Source organism: Sinocyclocheilus anshuiensis, unplaced genomic scaffold (assembly GCF_001515605.1).
Source record: "Sinocyclocheilus anshuiensis isolate Anshui unplaced genomic scaffold, SAMN03320099.WGS_v1.1 scaffold1646, whole genome shotgun sequence".
Classification (NCBI taxonomy): domain Eukaryota; kingdom Metazoa; phylum Chordata; class Actinopteri; order Cypriniformes; family Cyprinidae; genus Sinocyclocheilus; species Sinocyclocheilus anshuiensis.
In genome coordinates this window covers 213,534-221,659 of record NW_015547838.1, presented here as the reverse complement: position 1 = coordinate 221,659, position 8,126 = coordinate 213,534, and the positions used below count along the sequence as shown (strand labels likewise).

Here is an 8,126-nt window from a genome sequence, read left to right as displayed (position 1 = left end):
GGACCGCCTCAACCTCCTCAGAGGAAGAGAGGTAAACGCATGCTGAAAAGGAGGAACCATGATAAGGAGGTGGCAGATGTTTAGATAGCTAGCTTGAAGCCCGTGGGGCTGTCGGTAAGAACAGGTCCAGTCTAGTCAAACCAGGTATATAAGAAAGTTTATTGTACATCCAAGGAGTTTTGGTGCATGTAGATGTGCATGTGTGCGTGTGGTTTCTATAAAGGGGAACAAATATACAGAGTTTTAGTTTACCATTAACAGTGCTAAATAAGGTACAAGGCAACCATAATGTTCCATCAACTGCACATTACACATGCCTAATGCCTAAACAGGAACTAGAGCAAGCATGAACAAACACATTTAGGCCAAACTTAAGTCATAATATTTAAGCTTTAAGCGTGAAACAAAGGCACTTACATGGTCAATTACGCACACGCAGGAAAAACAGAATGAAAGGAGTAAAACTCAGTCCTCTGCACAGTACAACCACATGCAACAAAGCGTAGGCTGTGGACACAGGTGCAGCTAATAAAGTCTGTGAGATGGCTCTAATTGGCTTGAGATTGGGTGGGTGGAGCTTGGGGCTAACAGGGAACTGAACAGGCTAAGGGGGGTGTGGCACTGCTTTGAGGGTGCAGCTTAGGGACACAAAAACTTTACAACAATAAACAATAGAGCAATGTACATTACGCATTACAACAAAGGCCTGCAGAGGACGCCAACGGCCTGGTGATTATTTTTACACATTGCTGTGCGATCTAATCCTTGTTTAATATCGACCAAGCACCATTTAATTCAAATGTCCACTTAATCTTTCATATTTGGCCATTTCTTTAGGACAGAAATGCTATAGCCACTGTAATTAAAAGAATATGTGGTCATCAAAACGTGTAAACAAGTGAGGGTTTGAGCTTTTATTTTGAAACCGTGATGTATTCTGAGTTTGCGTAGATTTATAAATGATTTACCTTACAAATCTGATGAAATGGTGCACATTGCGTTCCCAGATGAACGTTATAATAAACCCAAACTCATAACAACACGCAGAGATGGAGTTTGAGACGCTCCACGCATGTAAATGATAACAGTTCCTGTGGAACTACTGTGAACGGAGCCGCTGTGTGACGCATATACTTAACCTACACGCATGTAAATAATTAAAGCACATATACTGTATTAGAACTGCATTGCATATAATTATTTAATTAAATCGTCGCATTTGTGAATTCACAATTATGCTATATTATTTTTAAATGGGTTTAATATATCATGCAGCAGTTTTATGGATTCTCGTCCTTGAAATGCGTCACTTCCGGTATTTTATTTTATTACATACTGGTAAAAAATGTATAGTCTGAATGCACTGTAAGTCGCTTTGGATAAAAGCATCTGCTAAATGCATAAATTATTAATTATTATTAAATTATTATTTTGCCCGTTAGTCGACGCGAGCAAAATGAAGTCGAGGATTTAAAAAAAGTCGAATAGTCGAATAAAATCGACGAATCGCGACAGCCCTACATTTTAGGAAAAAATTTTTTTTAGGTGAACTAATTCTTTAAAATATTATAACAAATACCAGTTTACAATATCAAGAAGAAAAACAAGCTGTTTTTGTACAGGTAAAATAACTGAAAGCGAATGACACTGGAAGCTTCGCACATTCAAGTTACAAATGGCCACACCACTCCTATCTTAAAAATAAGTTGGATACTCATGTCGCACTAATAAGCTTGGCGTGTCTTCAACCTAATTTCCATGTGTTTGTTTCAGTTCTCCGTTTAAAAGCAGTCCAGCCTTGGCTAGCCGACTTTGCAAGGCAGCGATGTTGAGTCGGTTTAATTTGGTAGCTAAAGAGGCCCAGAGAGAGGAGCTGCTCACCGCTGTCACCTACAGGGAGGCAAAGGTACTGCATTCTGCCTTATTTACATTCAGGAAAGGCTGCATGATTTGGGTAAAAAAAAAATGTTATCGCATTTTTCTGGCAAAAATTGCAATTTAAGATGTGTCAATGATTGTATTTTTCTTTTTTTTAAATGCCTGGGACCTAATTTATAAAAAGCATGTATGATCAGATTTGATCCTTATTAGGGTTGGGCGATGTCTACCAAATTGGCATCGGACGATGTCTGCAGTGAAACATCGTGATGGACGATGACATCGGGGGGCGGGCTTAGGGGTGTACCTGAAGCGTGAAACAAATAATGTGTTATACGGAGCCACTAAAAGGGTAGCCGCTTGCTAGCTGTAGCCTGTTGCATTACAGTACATGAAAGTTCACTTACCACATACACAGAGTAAGGAGAAATGTCTGATAGGACGATGGCGAATGATTTGCAGATCCTGAGCACCAATGACAAACATCTAATCTTGTCAAATGTGTGGTAAGTACTGCCGCTCCATAGTATAGAGTCCTTGTGATCGTGAATCTCAAAAGTGAAAGTGAAAGTAAAATGAGAGCGCGCAATCGAAAGCGGTTTCAATAGCGGCTCCCTGATGCCCGCAATTTATATACAGTCGCCTATACTTACCCAACGATATAAGTGCGAGAAAAAAGTATTGAAATATTTTTTTTTAATCTCGTAGGGTATTTATTCCCTTTAGGGTTTCCGTAGTACACTTCATTTCCTTTCCGAAAACGGAACTGGGGTGCGGCGGATTGCGGGAGAGGGGGTGGTGGGGAATCACGATGTCAGCTTAACATGGCATCGTCTATCAGCCCAACCCTAATCCTTATTACTGTAGATTTTATCCTACATGAGAAACAGGTCGGGAATAATAAAGGCAGAAATTGAAGTGAAAATATTCTTATGCATATGCCAAGTGTGCTTTTTTTGGTGCTTATATACTAGTTTTTCAATTAAAGGAGTCCTATTATGCTCTTTTACAAAGTCTTGATTTTGTATTGTAGTCCAAACGAGTCGTTTGTTGTAGTTTTTGAAAAGTGATTTCTGTTAAATAAAATATCTCCTTTTGAATTGGACTTTGAGCTTTTTTATGCTCAAACAGCAACATTACAGACTAACTAAAGTTGAAAAAGTGAAAAAGCATAATAGGACCCCTTTAACTCAACATTATTTATGAAAATGTACAAATAAATAGGCAATCACAGCATGCATTAATATAATTATGTATGCAAATGAGCAACATTTGAACAGCTTTTTATTAATTGCGTAGTGATTAAAAATTACATTATAATGGTGATTTCCTGAAAATTATAAAAAATAAAGAGAGATGAAAATTTTTGTGCATTTGGACATTTTAATTGTTCATAGGAACATTTTGGAAAATGTTGTAAATTATGATTACTACTTAATAAAAATAATAAAATAAATATTAATATTGTAATATTTTAAAATGATAATGTAATAATAATAATTGTATTTTACAGCATAACTGTAAAATTACAGTCCTAATATTTATGGCTGTCAAAACATTAAACCATCAAGATTTTATTTTGGTGTAAAACTGCTTGTGTGTATAAATGAACACAGTGCCGCACTTCACTCTGAAACACAAAACACATGTATATATGTAATTAAATCACAGTCTTTGCAGTTTGATAATTGTGCTATAACACAGTTTCAGTTTTATTTTGATCAATCACGCATTCCTAGATTGTGGTAAAGCTGACATCGCGTTAGCCAACTCAAAATGTCTTTATAACAGCATTGGAACCTAGAACACCCAAGCAACACCCTGCAACACACAATTACTGAAGAAAAAGTAAAAATCTAGTAATTCGTGTTAGAAGAAATCTTAATTTCTGCTGCTGCAACTGCTGCTAGTTTTTCCAATTCAAATTCGTATTGGACATTTAATATTGATCATCTCGTTCTTTATCAAACGTCAAGATGATGGCAAAGCCATACCAGGAGGCAAAGAGTGTGCTGAAGTCTTACCTGGAAAGGAAGGGCTATGGTCAGTGGGTGGAGAAACCGCCGATCAGTGACCATTTCTCCATTTGAGAACCATCTACAGATGCCATGAGCCACTGCAATGGCATGTTTAGTTTTTTATATGTTGAAATTGCATGCTAAATGACTTTTTGGTTTGCATGTTTGCTTTGTTCAGTTGTGTTGTTTTTCGATGGCAAAAAAATGAGGCACTTACAGACAACAGATGTACATATGTTTATGGACTGGGAAAACCTACTGGATTTGAAGTTTCTTTACCCAAGTGTAAAGATATAAAACACATAAAACCAGTTCAAGATAGACCATAGTGTCAAATTATAACAAAAGGGGGTGTTTTGTTTTGTTTCCAAGACAAATGAAAATAAAAGTTTCTTTTGGTCATTCATTTGCTTTACTGTCTGAACTCTCTGAAATGCCATATTTAAAGGAGTCATATTATGAAGGAATCAACTTCTCCGTGATTTTTCTTGATTGATAAAAGATTACATTGTATTCTGATATCTTTCAGTCTTCAGAATTTCCTCAGATCAGATCAGAATGAAACCAGTTTTTTCTGACGTCAGTAACTTTGACACATACACACCTGTTTGGTGTTATGAATCCTGGCCCGTCCATTAATGATGACATAATGAGGAAACCGGATAGATACTGTTATTCTTAACAGCAGTAGAACTAACTAGTAAAACTTACTGTGGTTAAATCAGTCAAAGTTCTGTTTCAGTCTGTGTAGCCACCACTTAAATAAAATAAACATTAACTGAAATAAAATAAAATACAAAAAAAGTAAACTTATTGTATTTTAGATAGTTGCCATGGCAGCATTACTCATTTTTCATTTATTTTAAGTCAAATTACTAAATACTGTAACAAAAAAAACTAACAAAAATACTTCAAAATTAATAAAACTAAATATAAAATGATATAAGTAATAATAATTTCAATTTAATAATATAAATAAAAAAAATCTAAAAATAAAATCTGATGTAAAATATTAATCAAAACTATAATAATACATCAATGATACTAAAATAACACTGCTCTCCAGATCCTTCTGAAGAATCCCAATTTACACTGAATTATTCAAGAGTAATTCATGTGAGCAGTGTGCTGCTTGTTAGTGCTTTATGGGTCACTTTATGAAACCCTAGTGAGAAACAGGCCACTGCACGGTGTGTATTTGTTTCTGGGCGTTTGAAGGTAAACATCAGATATTCAAGTGCCCTGTTCACACTACAACACAGGAAACCTCAGGGGCTTCCTGTCAAATGTGTAACTGCATCCAATCGCTTTTAATGTGTGTTTATGTTAGTGGGGCTCATGCGAGGACCATCTTTTCAATGAATTGGGTTATATTGAGCATCTTAATGACAAGAACGCGTTGTGCAGTGGAGAAGGTTTGTACTCTGTATGTAGATCTTAAAATGTTCTGAGGAAGCGTTTCTGTATTTGGCTTGTTTTGGATTAATGCTCTTTGTATATGAGGTTATAAAGAAGGTAGTGCTTTTTTGTCTGTCTTTGAAACAAATGCACAGATCCAACATGCATGTTTATGCATGCATTTATGTCATGCTGTAGAGACTGCTAAAAAGGCATGGTAGTTGTTCTGTTAACATGCAGGATGTATGTGCTATCAGTGCTTGAACTTGGATTGTGGTCAATTTATATGTCATTTATGTTACGTGTCGTTTATTTCCATAGCAATGCATTCAGGTGTCCAGCACAGTTATGTTAATTTAGTTATACACAGTACAGAATTTAACCTTAGTAAAACTGATTGTAAAATAATTCCAGTTGTGGGGTCTGGAGTCAAGGGTATAATGCGCATGAAATGGAGGTTCAGAGACAATATAAGGAGGAGCCCAAGGAAGTCAAATACTTGCAAAGAGGTCAGTTATCATTCACATTCATCTCAGTTGCATGGCTGGCAGAAATCTTGTATCTATGCTAATGGGCACTCACAAAATTTGATGTTATCTTATCATCTTATCCAATCACCTCTGTGTGATGTGTGACTATGTCACAGGTAAATGAAGTCCAGTTGGCTGATGACACTGCAAGAACACAAATAACTATATATTGAATGCATTGAATATATTGAATTTTTACCTTATTTTAATGTTATTAAAGCTGCAGAAATGTGTGATCCCAGTTTTATCAGATTTTATTGCTGATTTGATATATATATATCTTTAGGTTACATTTTAAGCTGCTCTGCCTCAGCAGTCGAACAGCACTCGTCAATGTCAAAATAATTCTGTTGGCCAATCAAACCAAAATAGGATATTTATTTTTAACAGTTTACTGTTCATAGGAGGAGAGCAGGAATTCCAGCACAAAGCGTCAATTTTAATGTTAGAAATGTTAAACGACCGATAGTAATGCAAACTACTCGACTTCCTCAAATTTCGCTGTTTTGAATGGAAAATGTGGTATCATATTGCTCAAGACATGGTTATGACCTAATATCCACTAGTTTTCGTCAGTCTCAATGAATCCAATCCGAATTCAGATTTTGAAAGTTGTTTAGATGACAACTAAACAAAAATTCCAAACAAAACTTTCTCATTTAGAAAGCTGTAATCTCACCAGAGCTACCGAGAAGGTAATTATTGTTCCCTTTCAAACGGTCCCTCCCATTGCGTTGACGCGCTTATGGGGAAACTCCTGTTTACTCTAATTACTGAAGCCTAATTTGTTCATGTTCGTGTAGATGCACGAACAAATGGCACATGTAGAGTGCTCTAGCCACTTCTGGCATTCAAAAGACTGCTCTAAAGGGCTGGACTATCTCACTGGACAGTTGACGCTATACAGTGTCCTATTGGAGAGAGAGCCCATTCCACTAGGGGAATGGCCTCCTCCTGGGCTTGGTCCAGCGGAGTTTCTATTGGTGATATCTGTGCGGCTGCCGGCTGGTCTTCGCCACCTAATTCCCCTAATTTCCTCTGTAAGTGGAGAAGGTCTTGTTATGTAGACCCCAGCCTAGTGGCTTGGGTCTCATAATTGGCTAATGCTTATAGAAGCCCTCATTTTGGGTACTCCGTGGCGGGGCGGCTCCCTTATGCATTTGCTTATAGCATGCCGCTATTGGATGCAAGGCTGCACACGAGTTGATGACTGTCGCTATCAGTCGAAAGATTCTGATGCTCAGAGCCGACTTATATAGGAGTCGCCCCACCCCTTTTGGTGGGCTGAAGCACCATTTGTTTGTGCAGCTACACAAGCGTGAACAAATCAGGCTTAAGTATAAGAGTAAACAGGAGTTTCCCCATAAGTATGTCAACGCAACAACGCTTGTTCCCTTATCTCAGGGAACCGAGGTTACATTAGCAACCGTATAATTTTTTTCCGCCCCATGATGACATATCTGAAAAAATGACATGACAGAAGAGATTTTTGAGTAGTACATATTGAATCTCTTCCAGTGACCAGTTTGTTAGATGTAAATATACGTTTATAATGAACCGTATGAGAACAGACTTATCACGGCACTGCGCATGTGAGCTATCGAAAGCCAAATGGTTCAGAATCCATGTGCTTTTCACCGCCGTATCAATATTAAAACGCTGTTTTCATAACGCCGCCAGGCGTTAAATAAGCGCCGCCAGGCATTAAATAAGTGCCGTTAGGCAATAAGTTAACGCCAGACGCCACCACACGTTAAAATAACGCCACACGCCACTTAAGATGCAGATTTATTTGCTCATCTACATGGACACACCTCTCATGGCTACGGGGACTCTACGGCAAGTAGGAGCATCCAGTTTGCAAGAGCGCGACGATGGCAAGGACAGCCCTTACAATTCTAGATATAGGGGGAAAAATGCCCCTGAATGAGCTTTTGTCTCATAAAGTTATCACACGAGTCATGAATGAGTGCAAATTTGGAAATGATTTTATACAACAGTTAAATGAATAAGAAATTAATATTATTATTTTATTATTATATTATATTTTGAGTATCATTTCAGTTTAAAAAATAGTTGGGGATAGTTTCACAAAAATTGAAATTCAGTTTATTTACATTTACTCACCCCGATGTTGTTTCAAACCTTATGTCTTTATTGCTTTTGAGAAACATAAGAAGATAGTTTGAAGAATGCTCGTAACCAAACTGTTTTAGTCTGTAAATATATGTCCATTCAGATGCAGCTTCTGGAAAAAAAAGTATAGCAGGTGTAATTCTAAATTAAATATATATTTTTAAAG

The 8,126-nt window shown here is 37.1% G+C and overlaps 1 pseudogene; it reads left to right on the top strand.

The window, feature by feature from the left end:
- The window catches only part of LOC107704649 (adenosine deaminase domain-containing protein 1-like), a 19,471-nt pseudogene extending 15,229 nt beyond the window's left edge, over window positions 1-4,242 (top strand).
- The last annotated feature ends 3,884 nt before the right edge of the window (window positions 4,243-8,126 follow it).